The sequence below is a fragment of the Schistocerca piceifrons genome, chromosome 7 (assembly GCF_021461385.2).
Source record: "Schistocerca piceifrons isolate TAMUIC-IGC-003096 chromosome 7, iqSchPice1.1, whole genome shotgun sequence".
NCBI classification, from domain to species: domain Eukaryota; kingdom Metazoa; phylum Arthropoda; class Insecta; order Orthoptera; family Acrididae; genus Schistocerca; species Schistocerca piceifrons.
In genome coordinates this window covers 525,518,045-525,537,104 of record NC_060144.1, presented here as the reverse complement: position 1 = coordinate 525,537,104, position 19,060 = coordinate 525,518,045, and the positions used below count along the sequence as shown (strand labels likewise).

The following is a 19,060-nucleotide window of genomic DNA, read 5'->3' as shown; positions in this document are numbered from 1 at the left end:
CAGGGAGATGTACCGAAAATATGGTAAAACATGCCTTTTTTACACCATGTCCTAAAGTGATTAGGCCGTAATGGTATATTCAAAACATATAAATATAATCAGCATCTTCATAAAGATCTAAAATAAGGTGTAGAATAGGCCGCATCGACCACACAGTCATTATTGCAACTGGCTACTGAAGTACAGTAGCTAACAGAAATCTGTTTCTCTACATCATCCCTAGATGTCGCTACTGTCAGCTTAGACGTAGTCATCATTTACGCAAAAACATAATCTGATAAAAACCCATTATGTAAAATATATGTAGCAGACTTTTGAAATTGATAACTATCATAGAAACTATTCGGGTAACTCTATTCGTCTATTAATGTATCACAATTTAGTTTCTGTGATAGCTATCAATTTTAAATTAACTTCTTAATGCCTGAATAAATTTCTAGATGAAAGATTAAAATCAAGAACTGTGGTACTTTAGAGGTGCCCGAAACACTCTGGAAAAGGCAGTACTTAGCAAAAGCCTTGGTAGCTTGATGAATAATCAGTATCTAGCGGCACTGGCATTCAAAAGCAGTTAACCTTTCAGTTATAAGCACAGCATTGGCATGACACGAATTCGCGACACAAGGCGTTAAAGGGGTTAAAACGTCAAGCCTGACGCTGGAATTTTATTATATGAACAGCGAAAATATAGTAAGAGAGAATTAGTTTTCTTTTCATTATTTTGTGTGTGGTGCCAGGAAGAAAGGCTTTCGGGAACGTTGGAACTGTGTGAAAAGTTTGTCAAAAGTTGCTAAGTGCTCTGTTTCTCAAATGTTGGATGAACAGAGTTTCGATAACTTGCGCGCCGACAGTGTGCTGCTTCAAGAGAAGCAGGGTGAGTCAAATGTCGTGTCCCACAGGACAGAGTCTACATTGATGATCCAATAGTCTTGGCCCATAGGACGCTTCATTACCGAACGATCTATCATCCCATCTTGTTCTGTGTTGAAACGTCTAATGTAGCGTGGAAACACCAGTAATTTGCGTTTGAGATATTGTCGCCGGATCTGACCTTTGTTGTCACCACGAACGAATGTCTGTCAACACTTGGAGTTTGGGTCCGCTGTTAGACGGCACCACATCAAAATCTAAAACTTGTTAAGCAGAGCTCCGCATCACTTCTGCTAATGTTATAAGTTTTGTTGCTGAGTAAATTAATCGATTGGGTTATACAACCGGCTCATAATCGGTCGCTGGTTTCCGATCCGTTATTACATCGCCCAATGTGAGACGGGCCGAGCAGCTATACGTCAATGAATAGTATCAACAGGTTTATGAAAAATTCCTGTAACAAACTACGAGATTTTGATAAAAATATGTAAGGAATAATGCACCGATTTTCGTAAATGTAAATAGTAAGCATAGGGTCAAGTATGGAGAAAAATATTATTAAGTCAGCAAGTTAACTACTACTTGGCAATCGTTGGATGTACTATTACACAATGCCCACTCACAGTAAAGAGAACAGCTGTCAAAAACCTGAAGAAACACGTTTTGTAGCTTGGAGCCTCGCGAGACGTGCAGGAAGTGAGTCAGGGAGGTTCTGGAAGGTACCGACAGGGATCTGGAGCCATGCCAGTTCCAGTGCCGGGGTCAAGTTGCACTGGGTTTCTCGACTGATGACTCATGAAGCGAACAGTGTGATCGACGTGGTCCCCTGGATTCTCGATTCGGTTTAAATCTGAGGAATACGTTTATAACCCTCATACTTCCTTTCTTTCTTTCACTGGTGCCATGTCCCGCACTGACGCAGGGTCGACATTGTTAAGAACGGATTTGGCAAGGTTAGTGGAAAGGGGTGGCCGGATGCCCTTCCTGCCGCCACCCTGAACCCACTGGGGCGGAATTAGTGTACCCTTGCTGTCTGCGTCTAGCGTAAGTCATGGAAAAGTGCGGGCGTGTTCAGATGTCTGCGAGTCGTGTAACTGAGGCGGAACGTGGGGACCAGCCCGATATTCACCTAGCGGGATGTAGAAAACCGACTAAAAACCCCATCCAGGCTGGCCGGCACACCGGCCCTCGTCGTTAATCCGCTGGGCAGATCCGATCCTAGGGCGGCGCGCCTACTCGAGTCAAGGAAGCAGCGCGTTAGCGCGCTCGGCTTCCCTGGCGCGTCGCTTATAACTCTCCTACCTCTCCGGCTAATTAGGTTTTTCTACATGACCGTGTACCTAATCTATGGGAAAAAGGCATCTACTACGAAGAATAATGCAAAACCGAGAGAAGTAGATGAAGTTATAACCGAATCGCCACTGCACAGTACTTTAGCAATGACGGTTAGAAACAAAGGTCTGTTAACTTTATATATTTTTACTACGTAAACTAGGTTTTAATTAGCAGTAGTTCGTGGAAAATTTGGAAACAAGGTTTCAGAGTATGTTATTAATGAAAATAACCAACGGTTGCCAGTTTCTCACCGGAACAAGAATAATTAAATTGAAACTGAACTTTATACTCGTTAGCAATCTTACGTAAGAAGAGTTATGGCGTCATGACGTAGGAACAGTACCTAACGCACACTTTCAAGTACACCACACATGTCACAGTAGACAGAAAGTAATTAGATAGCAAACACATATAACCTATAATATTAATTTACAAAGATCAATTAAAGTAAGATTGTTTACTGGCTCTGGACAGAGACGTTTTGCTAACCGTAACACTGCCTGTCATAATTGTAGAAAGCAGAAAGATTGTTTGAATTTACTCATTGGTAACAACTGTCATTTACCTAGCAATTATTTCTTTGTAATGAAAGTTATAAATTATGCCACAAGCTATAAATTAGAAACTGTGCTTTGGCAGTGAAATACAGTGTCCAAGTTACGTAAAGTTTTATTACACTACTGGCCACTAAAATTGCATTGATTGGCGACTCCATGTTGTCTTGTGCACTACGACCAGATAACAGGTATACCTGAAAAAAGAGACAGCATTGGTCGTATATTTTTTACTATTGCAAAATCGATTTTCTGTCACTGAGTGACCATCTTCAGTGCTATATTGTATAACTTAAATTGGGATGCACTATTGTCACTAAGCTTACGGCAATCACATAGCCGTAAGCTTAGTGACAACAGTGCATCCCAATTTAAGTTATACAATATAGAACTGAAGATGGTCACTCATGACAGAAAATCGATTTTGCAATAGTAAAAAATATACGACCAATGCTGTCTCTTTTTTCAAGTACACTAAAATTGCTACAACCAAGAAGAAATGCAGATGATAAACGGATATTCATTAGACAAATATATTATATTAGAACTGACATGTGATTACATTTTCACGCAATTTGGGTGAATACATCCTTAGAAATCAGTACCCAGAACAACCACCTGTGGCCGTAATAACGGCCTTGATACGCCTGGGCATTGAGTCAAAAAGAGTTTGGATGGTGTGTACAGGTACAGCTGCCCATGCAGCTTCAACACGATACCACAGTTCATCAAGAGTAGTGACTGGCGTATTGTGACGAGCCAGTTGCTCGGCCACCATTGACCAGACGTTTTCAATTGGTGACAGATCTGGAGAATGTGTTAGCCAGGGCAGCAATCGAACGTCTTCTGTATCGAGAAAGGCCCGTACAGGACCTGCAACATGTGGTCGTGCATTATCCTGCTGGAATGTAGGATTTCGCAGGGATCGAATGAAGGGTAGAGCCACGGGTCGTAACACATCTGAAATGTAACGTCCACTGATCAAAGTGCCGTCAGTGCGAACAAGAGGTGACCGAGACGTGTAACCAATAGCACCCCATACCATCACGCCGGGTGATACGCCACTATGGCGATGACGAATACATGCTTCCAATGTACGTTCACCGCGATGTCGCCAAACACGTATGCGACCATGATGCTGCTGCAAACAAAACCTGGATTCATTCGAAAAAATGACATTTTGCCATTCGTGCACCCAGGGTCGTCGTTGAGTACACCATCGCAGGTGCTCCTGTCTGTGATGCAGCGTCAAGGGTAACCGCAGCCATGGTCTCCGATCTGATAGTCCATGCTGCTGCAAACGTCGTCGAACTGTTCGTGCAAATGGTTGTTGTCTTGCAAATGTCCCCATCTGCTGACTCAGGGATCAAGACGTGGCTGCACGATCCATTGCAGCCATGCGGATGAGATGCCTGTCGTCTCGACTGCTAGTGATACGAGGCCGTTGGGATCCAGCACGGCGTTCCGTATTACCCTCCTGAACCCACCGATTCCATATTCTGCTAACAGTCATTGGATCTCGACCAACGCGAGCAGCAATGTCGCGATGCGATAAACCGCAATGGCGATAGGCTACAATCCGACCTTTATCAAAGTCGGAAACGTGATGGTACGCATTTCTCCTCCTTACGGGAGGCATCACAACAACGTTTCACCAGGCAACGGCGGTCAACTGCTGTTTGTGTATGATAAATCGGTTGGAATCTTTCCTCATGTCAGCACGTTGTAGGTGTCGCAACCGGCGCCAAACTTTTGTGAATGCTCTGAAAAGCTAATCATTTGCATATCACAGCATCTTCTTCCTGTCGGTTTCCCTGACCCTGACTAGGCCAGCGTGTCTTCTTACAAAATGTTAAAATTCCATGCGTCTTCTCTTTCTTAACAACAAACAGCATTTGTAACTTGACAACATATTTACAAGGCTAATATTCAGCAGAACTAATAAAACGAATTTCGTAAAACACGTAGAAAATGTATGATCATCCACAGAGTTGTGGTGCTGTAAGGTATACTCACTCTGGTGCTCTTCGGACCACGCAGTACGCTGCGAGGTGTGTGACTCGCTGCATTGTCCTTTTGGTATTCGCCATTTCGCTGCGGAAAAAAACTGCATGGTGGTGTGCATTTGCCCTCAAGGATAGATGCGCACTTGTGTTGATCCATAGTACCTTCCAGAATGACGAGATCAACCAGGGGATGCGACGGAAACATACTCCACACCATAACGTCCCTTTCTCCGTCCTGGAACCTTCAATAAATTGTTGCAAGGTGTTTGCTTCCATACGTTCCACGCCGTACATGCTAAGTACCATGCGTCTGACGGAACATTAACGTGATTCATCCGAAAATGGCACCTGTCCCAGTGCAGTGGACGTCTAGTTGCAGTGTTTGCGTGAAATTTCCAGCTTTCTACAGCATTCCTCGTCCGTGAAAAGCAGTGAGCACGGGTGCACAAACGTGGCGCCTGCTGAGGGGGCAATGTTCGTTGAACGGCCGTTGAGAAGTACCTGTCGGTTGCCCCTTTGATCATCTGGGCAGACAGTCGCACGACTATCCACGCGTTCACAGCTTCGGAGCTGTAGTCCACATATGTAATCTATGGCTCGTGTTGTACCAGAGTTGCCTTCGCACTTGGTTTGGATAGTGCTATTTTCCCATACTTGGTATATTTTAACCGTGGCGGCACGCGAACAGTTCTCAAACTGGGCCGTTTTGGGAATGCTTCCACCATTTGCTCAAAAGCCAATGATCATGAAGTTTCCACACGACCTCACCACACTTTACTTAATGCACCATTGACACTTCCTTTCCTGTTTCAGTCGCGAATGGTCCGCTGGGACGACGATTGCTCATAGGTCTCCTCGTGAGTTCGATTTTTTTCTTTTCGCGAGATGTACGTATGAGGAAGCAATATATTGGCTGACTTTTCTACTAACGTACGATCTCGGTATTTTGACATTAAACCACACTGTGATATCGAAATCTTCTCTTGTAGCGTATGCCTCTGGAGGTGGTTCAGCATTGCTGTGGTCGACTTGGTCTAAGATGATCCTTGTCAATTGCTGTGGTACTAGGCACCGTAGTTACGCCTGCCCTTTCAACCAGCCACATATAAAGCGATTTCGAACGTGTTATATGGCAACACTTCCTTGTTTCCGCAGTTATATAGTCGACTACTGTTTAGGCCTGTAGCCGTTGGTGCTATGAAATTGAAAGTTTTAAACAGAACTTATAGCTGTCAGGGATCTTCTCAGACCTTCTCGACTTGTAGTTTCAGTGGTGCCTCAGTTGCAGTGACGTGTTAACTGACAATGAACTCGACTGTTTATGAACCGTTTTTCCGTACTAGATCATGTGTTCAATAATGAACGATCAATAACACATGCTGGCTATAATGCCTAGCGGAAATGTAATCACTTCTACCCATACAGTTCAACTGATTAATTTCGCTGAAGTGTTCTCTGAATATACTCGTACACCACGTCAAATGTTGTGGAACGCTATTCGAAACCCGTGTTATTACCTATGTAGATCGCACTTTCAGATAAATCTGGGGGGCTTCTAGTTTTTGCTATGCTACGAACCATAGCAAGACTACTCTGTGCAATGGAAATAAAAGGCAATTATACGTGCTCTTCTTCACAGCAATTCGTCACGCTGTGGAATACTTTGCCTGGTGCTACTAACATTAAGATCAGAAGGGTCTCCTGAGGGGAGGAAAGTGAAGGTCATAGCTGTCGATCTGCAGCAAACTGTAGCAGTCTAAATTAAAAATTTTGCCATTTCGTAAGAATACTGAACGTATGAAACTGCCTAGACATTGATACAAAAGTTCGTAGCTCATTTAACAATTTTGGCACTGGCATAAAATCTTAATGTGGCCTGTTTAGTGTTGGTCGTATGCTGCAACTGTATGTAACTGGATTTCTCGTTAACGAACTGATAACTGACTTCATTACTTCCGATTACAGATTCTGTTCTTGAATCGGTGGAGATAATCCCCTTTTGAACATGAACTTAATTATGCAAATTACTTTTTTATGAATGTGATTTTAATTGCCATAAAATACATCTGACTGTAAATTAGACTGAATGGAAGAAAAATTCGCAAGAATACTCATAATAACTGTTACGTGATATAAATGTGCTCTGTTACAAAAACGCACTATTTAAATTTGGACGAAATTTTACTAACTGTATCGGTACATAATAATCTGTCAGTAATATTCAACTTTATTCTACTTTGGCTGCACTGCAAATTATGATCTGAAGTAAATCACTGCTCAGCAGATTGACTTCCTATTCTTATTTTATGTAAGTTGCTGCTTTAACAAATTAGTTTTTTAATGCCTTTTCAAAAGTATTTGTTACTGTTCATGCAAAAGGGCAAGGTGTAACAGTGCAAATTTTACTGTGCATGTTTCTTTGAAAAGTATTTACAAATGACAAACGGAAATACTTCGAAATTAAGTCCTTTCAGTGACACAAAATTAAACTGTAACTAATATGAATAATGAGTATCCCCTCCTTCCATATTCTCATACTTGATAATGTCTGCTTCTACAAACTATTTCTATCACAAAAACTTTTTTTCTTGACTTTGTAAGAGAATATTAATTAACTCTTTAACAACCAGGACTTTTTTTGACTTACTGAGTATCACTGGGGTTCTATAGACCCTGAGTAATTGAAACCAGACATGTTCTCAGTATTTTGATGAATAAACGGTAGAACATACACTATAGCTGTTCGGTGTAGCAGTAATGCACCTGTTTTCATAAATAGTACGTTCAAGAAACAAAAGAAAAAAGAAAGATTAGGGTCTTACTGACGCCAGTGTTACTCAGCGCCAGAAAAGAAAAGGAAATAACACAAAAAATTAAAAAAAATGAAATAGTTGAATGTACTGTAAATATAAAACTGGAGAAAACGTCATTGGATGTAAATGACTGAGAGAGAAAGGGAGCGAGAGAGGGTCACACCTTTCGGAAAAAATAAATTTGAAAACAAGTGAGATGTGATTTTTCAATGTGCTTAAGGGGTCATATTGACTCTAGTGTTACTAGGAAGGGTACAACAACAGTTGATGGAAGTAGCTCTAACAATGGGTATAAAAATAAGTGAGAAATGATATTTTATCCGTCGTAAATGTTTTCTATAACAGGTGTTCAATGTAAGATTCCTCACTCTATTTTTCATAACAGTTACATTCAAGAAACAAACAATTATATTGGGATCATATTGACCCCAGTAGTACCCATTGGAAAAAAAATTAAAAAATGAATAAAATAATGTGTGATGTATATATTCATTATATTCATATAAATGAAACATCACTAGGTAGGATTAACTCAGGGACAGAAATTCATATATTTTGAAAATAATAGGTATGAAAACAAGGGAGATATATATTTCTAATGTAATTATATCGTCATATTGACTCCAGTGGTATTTGGAGGGCTGACTAATCCAGACAGAGAAGCAACAATTAGAATATTGAATATACAAGTGAGTTCTCACTAATTACCAACATGTTGATGTTGCTGACCTCCTTGAAATCTTTGCACAACAATAATTACTGAACACATTTTTGCAACTAATAAACTCAAAATAATCATAAAAGAAGAAAAGAGAACAAACTACAGGGTATCCTCAATGTATCTGCCTAGAAAGGGAATCCAAGCTACAACATCAAATCGCTACACATATAACACAAGGTTGTGGGAAAGGAATGGTGGATTTGGTAACAACTGTATGCCTACCACCAGAACAAATATCTTATTTGCAAAAAGTCAGTCAATCATTAGTCTTCTTCTCATTTCTAAGTTACCATTACTCCACTACTCAAGCACAGTGTCATGTTATCATTTCATAAAAAACTGCAAGCAATAAGTGTTCTATTTATGAGGTAGTGGAATGGCCAAGAACTCATAAGAAATTTCGTTCCTACCGTCGAAAATCTGCTGTCAGACACTAGCAATAACAACAAAGCTATGTTCATATTGATCATTGTCTTACTATTGCCTAATTGCATGTACCAGAACGATTTCTGATTTCTTAAGTTACGTAGAATCTCTCTCCCTCCCTCCCCCCCCCCCCCCTATCTCTCCGAGCTTCAGCACATCTAGAGCTCTTTGTTCTTTCTCTTGTCTTACCAAGTGACAATTAGCAACAATCCTACCTTTTTCCTCTTAACATATATATCTCCCTTAGTAACTTCGTTGTTTATGCCTTTTCATTTCATGTTAACTTGTCTCATAATATATCTTCACATTGTATTTTCAATACAAAGTATTAACTTCATCTTTTATCATCTGTAAATGTCTCACAAAAATTTTTACCTCATTACTTCTTTACATAAAAAGATCTCTTTCAAAACTCAAGTTACTTTACTCTTTACCTTGTAGATTCTCACTTCTTTTCGCCCATTCAATAAGCTGTGTTCCATTTCTCTCTTCCTTGCAGATTTTCATTTCATTATCATCTGAATATGGCCAAAAATAAAGTTCCAGTATCCTTAATGTTACGACAAAACTGTGCCAATTGAACAAATATGTAGATTAGGACAGTGGATGTATTACATAATCTCTCTTCTTTTCCTGAAACAGTGTCAATAGTTAGCAAATATTCCAAGTGATGCTGTGATCCATTATAAACCAAGAAATTTTATGACATCCGCTATCCCACAAGACTGAAAAATGATCTAACATGAAACATACTGCAGCATAAGCTAATTATACTAACAAATGCAGAAGAAAATACACAAATCATGAAGAAGTCCTAATTACTCACTGATTGTAATCTAATAATTTTTTGCATTTATTTACAGATATTTACAGCTACTTCTTAATGCTTTCAATAAACAGTTTTATGGTGGAGACACTGCGTTTTGAAAGTCTTTAGAGTTTCTACCACTGCCGCAATGTCATGTACATTTGTTGTATGCAGTATGGACCATCATACACTAAGAAAAGTTGGTGGTGTTGCGATTTTCCTTTGTGAGATAACCGGTGAACATAACCAACACTTTCTCTACCACTTGTAATTCTTTCACATTTATTTTACCACATTATAGTCTCCTTCTTTTCTTTGTTGCCTTGTTAATATTGCTGGGAGCCAAGTCAATTATATCATGATGTTGTAGTCATCACTATAACGGTAACATTACTACTTCCCAAGAAAATCAACAATAGCTATAAATAAGGAAGCACTGTGTGAGTAAGTTGTTTTGCTTTGTGGAAAACTTTGTACTTTGTTAGAACACTACAAATTCTTCACTCCATATTGTTGAAACAGCATAATTTATTAAACCATTTTCTGGGGCGATAATGGGTACAGCTAAGATGCATGTGCCAAGTACGTTTATTCATTATCTCATCAGGTATGCTCACTGTCCAAGTAGAACCGTCAGGATTTGTGGGTCTGAAAAGGATATTTCGTATTAAATATTAATATCTCTTTGTAGTATTTGTTTTGTCACGAAACTTCTCATTCACTTCATTCTAAATGGGGCACTTATCTTGTTCTTTTGCAGTGTTACAGAATGATAACGAGATGTAATTTTCAAATGCTACTTTCCGAATGTACATTTGCTAAATTTTTCTTAGCAATCCTCCAATTAGTCCAAAGGGTGCACATGAAAGAGAGTCACCAACGATATTTTTGAATCCAGGTGTATACATCACAACAAAAGTGGATTCCAGTAAATAGTAAGCCATGATGGTAATCGATCATGAGTTATCTTAGCCCTCATTAAAAACTGCAATGCTCGATGGTCAGTCTATACTTTAGTAGTTGAGATACAAATGTGAACAGAATTTAATGAAGGCCCAGGCAGTACCCAATGCTTCTTTCTACGTGTGTAATGGAGTAATTTCGTTCAGTCTTGGATTGTTCACAACTAGCAAATGCTATGCTTGTTTGGTTATTAACACCATCCTTCTCAATTTATTGGAACAGGTCTATGCCAATATACAATTTTCAAATGTCAGTGGCAATGCAAAAGGCACACGAGAGACCTGGGTGGTATAAAATGGGAGCAGCATGAAGTGCATCCTTCAAACTCTGAAATTCAGTCTGAGTTCTATTATCTCAGTACTAAGCTGTGTTTTTTCCTGTAAGTTCACAGAATCTAGCTATGGCTAAATACTTCCAGTCCGCGAAACAACGATATAATTTATGAGAACTAGAGAACTTCGAACTTGGCATTTAGTGTTATAAGATGTTCCACTACTGCTCTTAATTTCTCTTTGTCCAATAGGATACATTCTGCCTACAAAATATGACCAAGAAACTTAATTTGGGTCCGGGAAATTAACTGTAATGCTAAAATTTGAAAATATCTTTAATAATGAATTTAATGCGTGGATGTGCTTAGGCCAAGACTCTTCACAGTTAGTATGTTGTCAGCATAATAAGAAATTCTTGGCCACAAAGTGTTCGGTGGAATAGCGTATAGTCGCTCGACAAGAGCAGCAGCCGAGACATTAAGGTCAAAAGGTAACTTTTAAAATTGCTACATGTTCCAAATTCAAATTAATTTGTTATTCAATTTCTTTAATAAGTCTTCCAAGAGTTGTGTTTCATGATAGAATGATGGGATTGATTTGTCTCCAACCAAAAACCAATCTTGTAGCCCCGTCTTTCCTGCTCACGATATGGAGCGGATTATTGTGTGAGTTGACAGCAGGTGCTATAGCCCCTTTATTTAACATCAGTGGTATGCATTGTCTTACCTTTTCCCTATTCAAAGAGGACTGGTATATGGTGGTACGAAAAACATTGTGTGTTCCTTCACTTCGAATTAGTACACAACTTTTTTCTTTTATAGTTCTTGTTACATTAGTGAAAACGTGAGAGTCAGAACTTAGAATTTCAGATAGATCTTATTTGTCTGCCTTGGAAGAACTCTCAACTTTATTTACTTTATCTTTGTGCAACATTTCTTGGATGTCTGCGGACTGATCACTTTCATAATGCCATTGCATCATGTAAGTTACTAAAAAAAAAAAAGAAGTTTACCCAAAATTCTCGATTTAAGTGGAAAAAGAAACTCCAAGCAGTCCATATCCTCCTCTTCCTTTCTAATCCAATCTTCAAACTTCACATATACTAACACCCCATCTTGCTCCAGTGCCTTTAAAATTTCAAATCGATTTGTGCTCTTTCAGAAAGTCAACACCCAAAATTGTTTCTGTATTAACTTGAGATAATATTAAGAAATTTGCCAAAAATTCATTTCCTTGACATAACGAGATTTAAACGAGTTTGGTTCCTCATGCCCACGCTTTTGCCTGTGATAGCTCCTTTTATGTTTGTACATTGTAGTGGTAATGTCGGACAAATTGCTAATTTCTCGCAGTTATTAAATGCTTTGTCGCTCATAACTGTAATAGTACTCCCGATCATGGAAATCTTTTCTATTTAAAAGGTAAATATGTCGTGAGCTTATGTGTTTTATGTATTGTTGTTCGCCGCGCACACTACATTTATTCTGTTGGTTGGAATGTCTTTGTAGAATTGATTATCGTTTCTATAATTGCTTCGGTTACACAGGGTGTGTTTCCTACTTCTGACTTGGTGACCTCCGCAATAATAAAAGCCACTTCAGGTATGCCAGTTGTTTTTCCTGTGAGGCTGATGTATCACTGAATGTCTATCGTCATCTCGATTACCATAGAACAGCTCTCTGGAATGCCAGAGTTGCAACTGGTCACGCCGTGGGCGGTAATTGGCTCTGTAATTATCATTATAATGATTGAATTATATGAACGCTGTGGCCGTTCCTCATTATCCTGTGGGCGCTAGTTTGCCTCTGACTGTTATAATGGTTATTATGCGGCTGTCGTTCCACATTGCCGAATTCCAGTTCTTGCAGCAAAACTCTGAAGGTTTAGACGTCGTCTTCACAACGAGGTCTCAACACTATGTGTATTACGTGCATCGGTAGATTTGTCAAACAGATTCGTATTGGTTGTGACGGACTTTATGAATTTGTCAGAAATTGGTTCTTTCGCACCATGAACTCGGAAAAGTGAGACGAACTTGCAAAACGAGATTGGTCGTAGTTCTTGAGCATAATAATGTTGTGTTTAACAAGGTCCTGCGTTGTCTCTGACTAATAGGCAGACAGGAATGTCTGACGTAAATCATCATATGTTTGACAATCAAGTGTTAGTGAATCCATCCTTGTAGATGGTTCGCCCTCTAAGAAACTGCACACAAATTCTAATTTATGACCAATTGGCCACGTAGGTGGAAGAGAATAATAAAATTGTTGTAGCCTCTCCTGAGGATGAATTTCGTAACCAACATTTCTGAATACATTGTACTAGTGAGGGAAAGCTTGTAGTCGAATCCGTCATTATTATGGCAGCACGAATTTTCTCTCCCAGTACAAGTTGTTTCCCCACTGTTTTGTCTTTGAAAGGTGTCAAGTCACGAGTAAGATCACGCACTTGCCACGTGTCAGTTTGCACAACAGAATATGCAAAATGAAAATGATTAGAAGCTGCTTTCAGAGTAAGTGATTTAAGCTGTTTTACAGCAGTGATTACATCCACTTTTAAGCTACTTAGATAGGCAACAGTCCTTGATTCGTATTCTGAAATACTGAGGTGGCCTTCGTCCATCGAAGAAGTTTCTGAAAACCATAGTTAGTAATTCCGCTTTATCGGCAACATCACCATAACTATCGCACAAAGCACTCCACATGCTATCAGAATCTGTTTTGCTTTTCTTCCAGATTTCGAGACAGAATTTCGTTGTGGAAACTATCAGGAGTACCTCGAATTGAAGTTCGCATTTATTTTAGAGCTTCTGTAAAACTGTGCTAATATTGGGGATATTTCGTTCATTCAAATTGGGATGATTTTTCATTGGTTCTGCAAAAGTTTTTTCACCTCTTTTACCATGTAGGATCCGTTCCATCTGCTATTAATTTATTTGGAATAAATCTCTCCTTTGCTATCGATACTATGTCTTTGAACTTAAGCCACTCCGGTCTGTGAGAAAAGGCAAATTATCGTCTCACGGTGGTGACCTATAAAAAACTGCAGTCATCGTGATTCTTGTTACAGAATACCGTTGTAATTTTCGTTTTGAAAGCGACAGTTATTATGGAAATATGGTAAAAAATTGTGTTTCATCTCCCTGTTGATTGAAGCATTGGTAGTCGATGAATTAAAACAAATATAATCCTTTAACAGAAGTGGAATACGTCAAGCAAATAATTGAGGGCGTAGGTTGCAAGTGCTACTCTGAGATGAAGAGGTTAGCACAGGAAAGGAATTCGTGGCGGGCCGCATCAAACCAGTCAGTAGACTGATGACCAAAAAAACTGAATAATGTAATGTGTAATATCGTCACTGCATGTTCTAACTTGGTTCGTATATGGAATGCAGTTCAGAATATGTACTCAATATTGGAATCAGTTCACACAATAAGCTAGTCCTTTCACAGTCAATGCTTTCATATTTGTCCACAGGGTATTAGTTCAAGATAAAAGGCACACTGACATTGGTATGCATTTGATTTCCTGTTATTTCATTATACATCAGTTCACCATAAAAGGTGGATCAAGACATTGGAATGTTAACTCAGCAGTGCGCATCCCTTTAACAGGAGTGTCTATGCATTGTACCAGAGTCGCAGCCTTTATATTATTGCGTGCAAAATTACTTGCGGAGACGTAAGATTTGAATGGTCTTTGTCAATTATTTTTCCAGTTCAAAATTCACTGGAAAACAGTCTATACACCGCAGTTACAAACTCGTTATTCATGAGTCTGGACTAGTCTATACCCAAACTTTCAAGCTAATTTGTCATCCTACAATTGTTATCTGAAAACTCTTTCCCTATAAGTATACACCAAGGTTCCCATTCTCGCGCAATATTTTCACAGTTAAATTTTATTTAACATTTTGGACTGAAACATACACAAATAATTTTAAGATTAACAAGAATCATCATCATTTCCTTGGGCCTTTGTCCCACTCCAACGCGAGGTCGGCCCTGTTAATATGGATTTGGCAATGTTAGTGCCAGAAGGTGGGCGGATGCCCTTCCTGTCACCACCCTGTACCCGCCCCCCCCCCCCCCCCCCCCCCGGGACGGAAGTAGTGTACTCCAGCTGTCGCTGTCTGCATCTAGTGTAAGCCATGAAATAGTGTGAACGTTTTTTTAAATGTCTGTGAGTCGTGTAACTGAGGCGGGACATGGGGATCAGCATGGTATTCACCTAGTGGGATGAGGAAAACCGCCTAAAAACCACATCCAGGCAAGCCAGCACACCGGTCCTCGACGTTGATCCGGCGGGCAGATTCTATTCGGGGCCAGTGTGCCTACCCGAGCACAGGAAGCAGCGCATTAGCGCTCTCGGCTAACCGGGCGTTTCTCTAAAGTTAACACGAATATTTAACAAAAAACCAATAAACAGAACAAAATAAAACGCGTTCACTCTCTGACGTTAACAGAGGATGGCATTATATACAAATATTTGTATATGAATTAAACACTTGTGTAAATATGTTTAGCCAATACCAAGATTTATCCATAGCAGCTTGGTCTACAGTAAGTGCGTATGTATCAAAATTGTAACCCAGAGAATGATGTTGAAGGCTCCAGATCTCTATCTTCCCCTACAGTTCTTACCATCTACAAAAATGGCTTGGTTCAAATGGCTCTGAGCACTATGGGACTTAACATCTGTGGTCATCAGTCCCCTAGAACTTAGAACTACTTAAACCTAACTAACCTAAGGACATCACACACATCCACGCCCGAGGCAGGATTCGAACCTGCGACCGTAGCGGTCACGCGGTTCCAGACTGAAGCGCCTAGAACCGCACGGCCACACCGGCCGGCTTTCCCTCTACAGTTCCCTCCAGTACCACGCGGCTTATTCCCTGATGTCTTAAGACGTATCCTGGCAGCCTATGCCTTCTTCTCGACAGTGTTTCCCATGTATTCCTTCCTTCGACAATTCTGAGAAGAATCTCTCCTCTTGCCGTATCATTCCACCCGACGTCCGACATTCTTTTGCAGCACCACATCTTAAACGCGTCGATTATCCTCCATTCCGGTTTTCCCACTGGCCATCATTCACTAGCATACAATGCTGTGCGCCAAACGTAAAATTTTCAGAAATTTCTGTCTCAAATTAAGGCCTATGTTTGGCATCAGTATATTTCTCTTGGCCAGGAATTCCGTGTTTGCCTGACCCAGTCTGCTTCTTATGTCCTCCTAGCTTCGTCCGCCCCTGGGTTACTTTGCTATCAAGGTAGAAGAATTCCTTAGCTTCCTTTACTTCGTGATCACAAATTTTGATGTTAGGTTTTTCGTTATTCTCATTTTTGCTACTTCTCATTATTTTAGTCTTTTCCACGTTTGCTGTCAACCCATATTCTGAACGCATTCCATTCCAGCAGACCCTGCTTCTGTTTCACTGGGATAGCAATGTCATCAGCGAATATTTCTGATATTTCTTTTTGAAATATCAATCTTGAACTTGTAACGTTCTCTGGAAGCACGCATCCAGAGTGAAAGTTCTGTTACTTGAATTTCAAAAGGACACTTCATTTTGTGAGGAAAAAGATAATTATGAATTTTACTATTATAAATAATTATTCAAAGAGTGCGAAATATTATCTGTGGCGGAGGATGTGAAAACCGCCACAGAAGAAACGATATGTAATGAGAAACGACAAAGACTGTACAAGAATTAGTTAAGATATAAATAGGCAATATATTGTAATAGAATCGCTTGTCTCCTGCACGGACTGAATGGGAGAGGAACCCGTGACATTGCATTAGGCTCTTACGTAGTCTTCATTTGTCATAAGTCGATGATAGACGCCATTTGTAGCTGGGATTGTAAAAGGTGTGTAAAGATTTTAACTGTTTCTGTTAAAATATATTTATCTAGTAAAATCTGTTTGTCACAATTACTGCAAAGTTCGCACCGGACATTACTCATTTTATTTAAGAAATTTCAGCATTTTATTGGATATCGCTGGCGGTGCGGAGCTGCACCGCGAGCGGGTTGTCTGCAGCAGCGGCAGATTTAGATATACGATCGCAATAACGACCACATCCTAAGAAGGCTACAGGTAGAGGTGAAGGAAAATAATAAAGTGATCCTTTTCACAGCATTCCAGGCGCAGAATAAAAAGAGATAGTAGATTTTATCTTGTGCATTTACAGGTTTAGCTTTTGTAAATTTTCATTCAAAAAAGTGATAAATTCTGAACATATAGTAAAGTGTATTTAAAACTGCATAATTTTCATGAGAGCTGAGCAATATAAAAAAGAAAACATTTTCATACGGTAAAGATATCTTATGCTTCAAAGCTAGTCGGGGTATATCCAGTTAAACCAAAAATCCACTGCAACGTGAAAATGTTTGGTAAGTACGATGGACAATAATATTTTCATTCTTGCACAAATAGCTTTAATACTTGAATAAAAGTAAAACTTGAATAATTATTTTGGAATATTCAAAGAAATTCATTTTTATTAATCTGCAACGGAATATTTCATACGTAAACTAATAATCACAGATGAAAAATTTATTGCAACCTTTCATTCCCCAAGTCCATCCATGTATATGTTAAGTTCAATCTCAACGGTTTCCCAGTCTAATTACACACAAAAAGCAAAGAAAGTCTAAAACCAGACGGTCATCAACCGAATAATTAAAACAGACAGAATCGCATTAAACTCTTACTTCACTTGTGTCATTGCTTCTTCTATCTATAGATTGTGTGATAGGGGCGAACGACTGCATCCCAGTCTTACATCCTTTTTAAGCCGTGAATTTTGTTCTTGGTCTTCCACTCTTATTTTTCCCTCTTGGATCTTGTACGTATTATACATTACCCGCCTTTCCATATAACTTCTCGTACATGGCAAGAACTACGTAGAAATTTCACAATGCACTCACATCCCTGTGACATTTCCTCCTGCTGACTTGACGAAACTTGTCACAGTTCGGAAAAGAGCTCATCCGACTCTGACGCGTTTCGTGAGGTGCGTGACGGTGGACAGCCAGATAAAAACCTTAGAGGGGGAACGAATTTTCTGAGAATTTGTTATGGCAATGTAAATTCCGAGGGAGAGCGGACGCAGATGACTATGATCGAGCGCCGCGCCGTGCGCCTAATCACAGGCCGCGCCGTCTCCCCGTGACGTCACAAGCCGGGCGTCGCTCTCTGGAACGGCGCCCGCTGACTTTTCCTGCCCGCACGGGGGACACCGCACGTGTTCGCGTGGACTTTGTACAGCGTTGCACAACACGAAACCAATACTCCGTGATGAGTTTGCAGATCCTAACACCACGTGCGTCGGTGGAAATTCAAGCCTGGATTTCAGGTGAAGCGCCAACCATTCTTCTGAGTATTCACGTTAGAGTTCGCAATAAGTCTACATGTATTTCCATGCTCTGGAAGCTACCTTTTGGTGTCTGGTGGAGAGTATTTTGTGTACCACTGTGACTCCCCCCTCCCTCTTCCGTGTGCTCGTCGCTAATAGCCCGCAGGAAGAACCTTCAATGTGAACTTAAATTTCTAAAATTTTACCTTCATGGCCTCTTCGCGACATATACCTAAGAGCAAACAATATAATCGAGAGCCGGCCAGTGTGGCCACGCGGTTAAAGGCGCTTCAGTCTGGAACCGCGCGACCGCTACGGTCGCAGGTTCGAATCCTGCCTCGGGCATGGATGTGTGTGATGTCCTTAGGTTAGTTAGGTTTAAGTAGTTCTAAGTTCTAGGGGACTGATGATCTCAGATGTTAAGTCCCATAGTGCTCAGAGCCATTTTATAATCGAGGACTCTTGCAAGAATGTACACCATCGGAATTTTAACAGTCATCCACAACGCCTCTCTTGTAACGTCTGGCCTGAACCTGTAACGAAAAGCGCTGCTCCTCTTTAAACCTCTACTTCCTCTAACAATTCTATCCGATACGGATACCACACTGACTAGCAGTATTCAAGTTTTTGTCGAATGTGTGTTTTGTGAGCTGCCTATGTCGTGGGTGGACTGCGCGTCCAGAAGTTCGTTCCGATGAACCTCAGCCTAGAACCTCTCCTACATGCCATTCATTTCATATTCCACTGTAAGTCGGTCCGTACACACACTCGCAGGTATTTAACGAATGTGGGTGGCTTCGGTGATCCTTCGCAATCGTGTAATCATACAATAACAGGTCTTTCCATCTGTTTATGCATAATACCTTACATTTTTTTTATGTTGAAGGTCAACTGCCAATTTTCCCAACAAGTGCCGGTCAGCTGCCGGTCTT

The 19,060-nt window shown here is 40.2% G+C and overlaps 1 protein-coding gene across 1 annotated transcript in view; it reads left to right on the top strand.

The window, feature by feature from the left end:
- LOC124709063 overlaps window positions 1–19,060 on the top strand; it is a 58,104-nt gene that overhangs the window by 715 nt on the left and 38,329 nt on the right. The window lies entirely within an intron of this gene.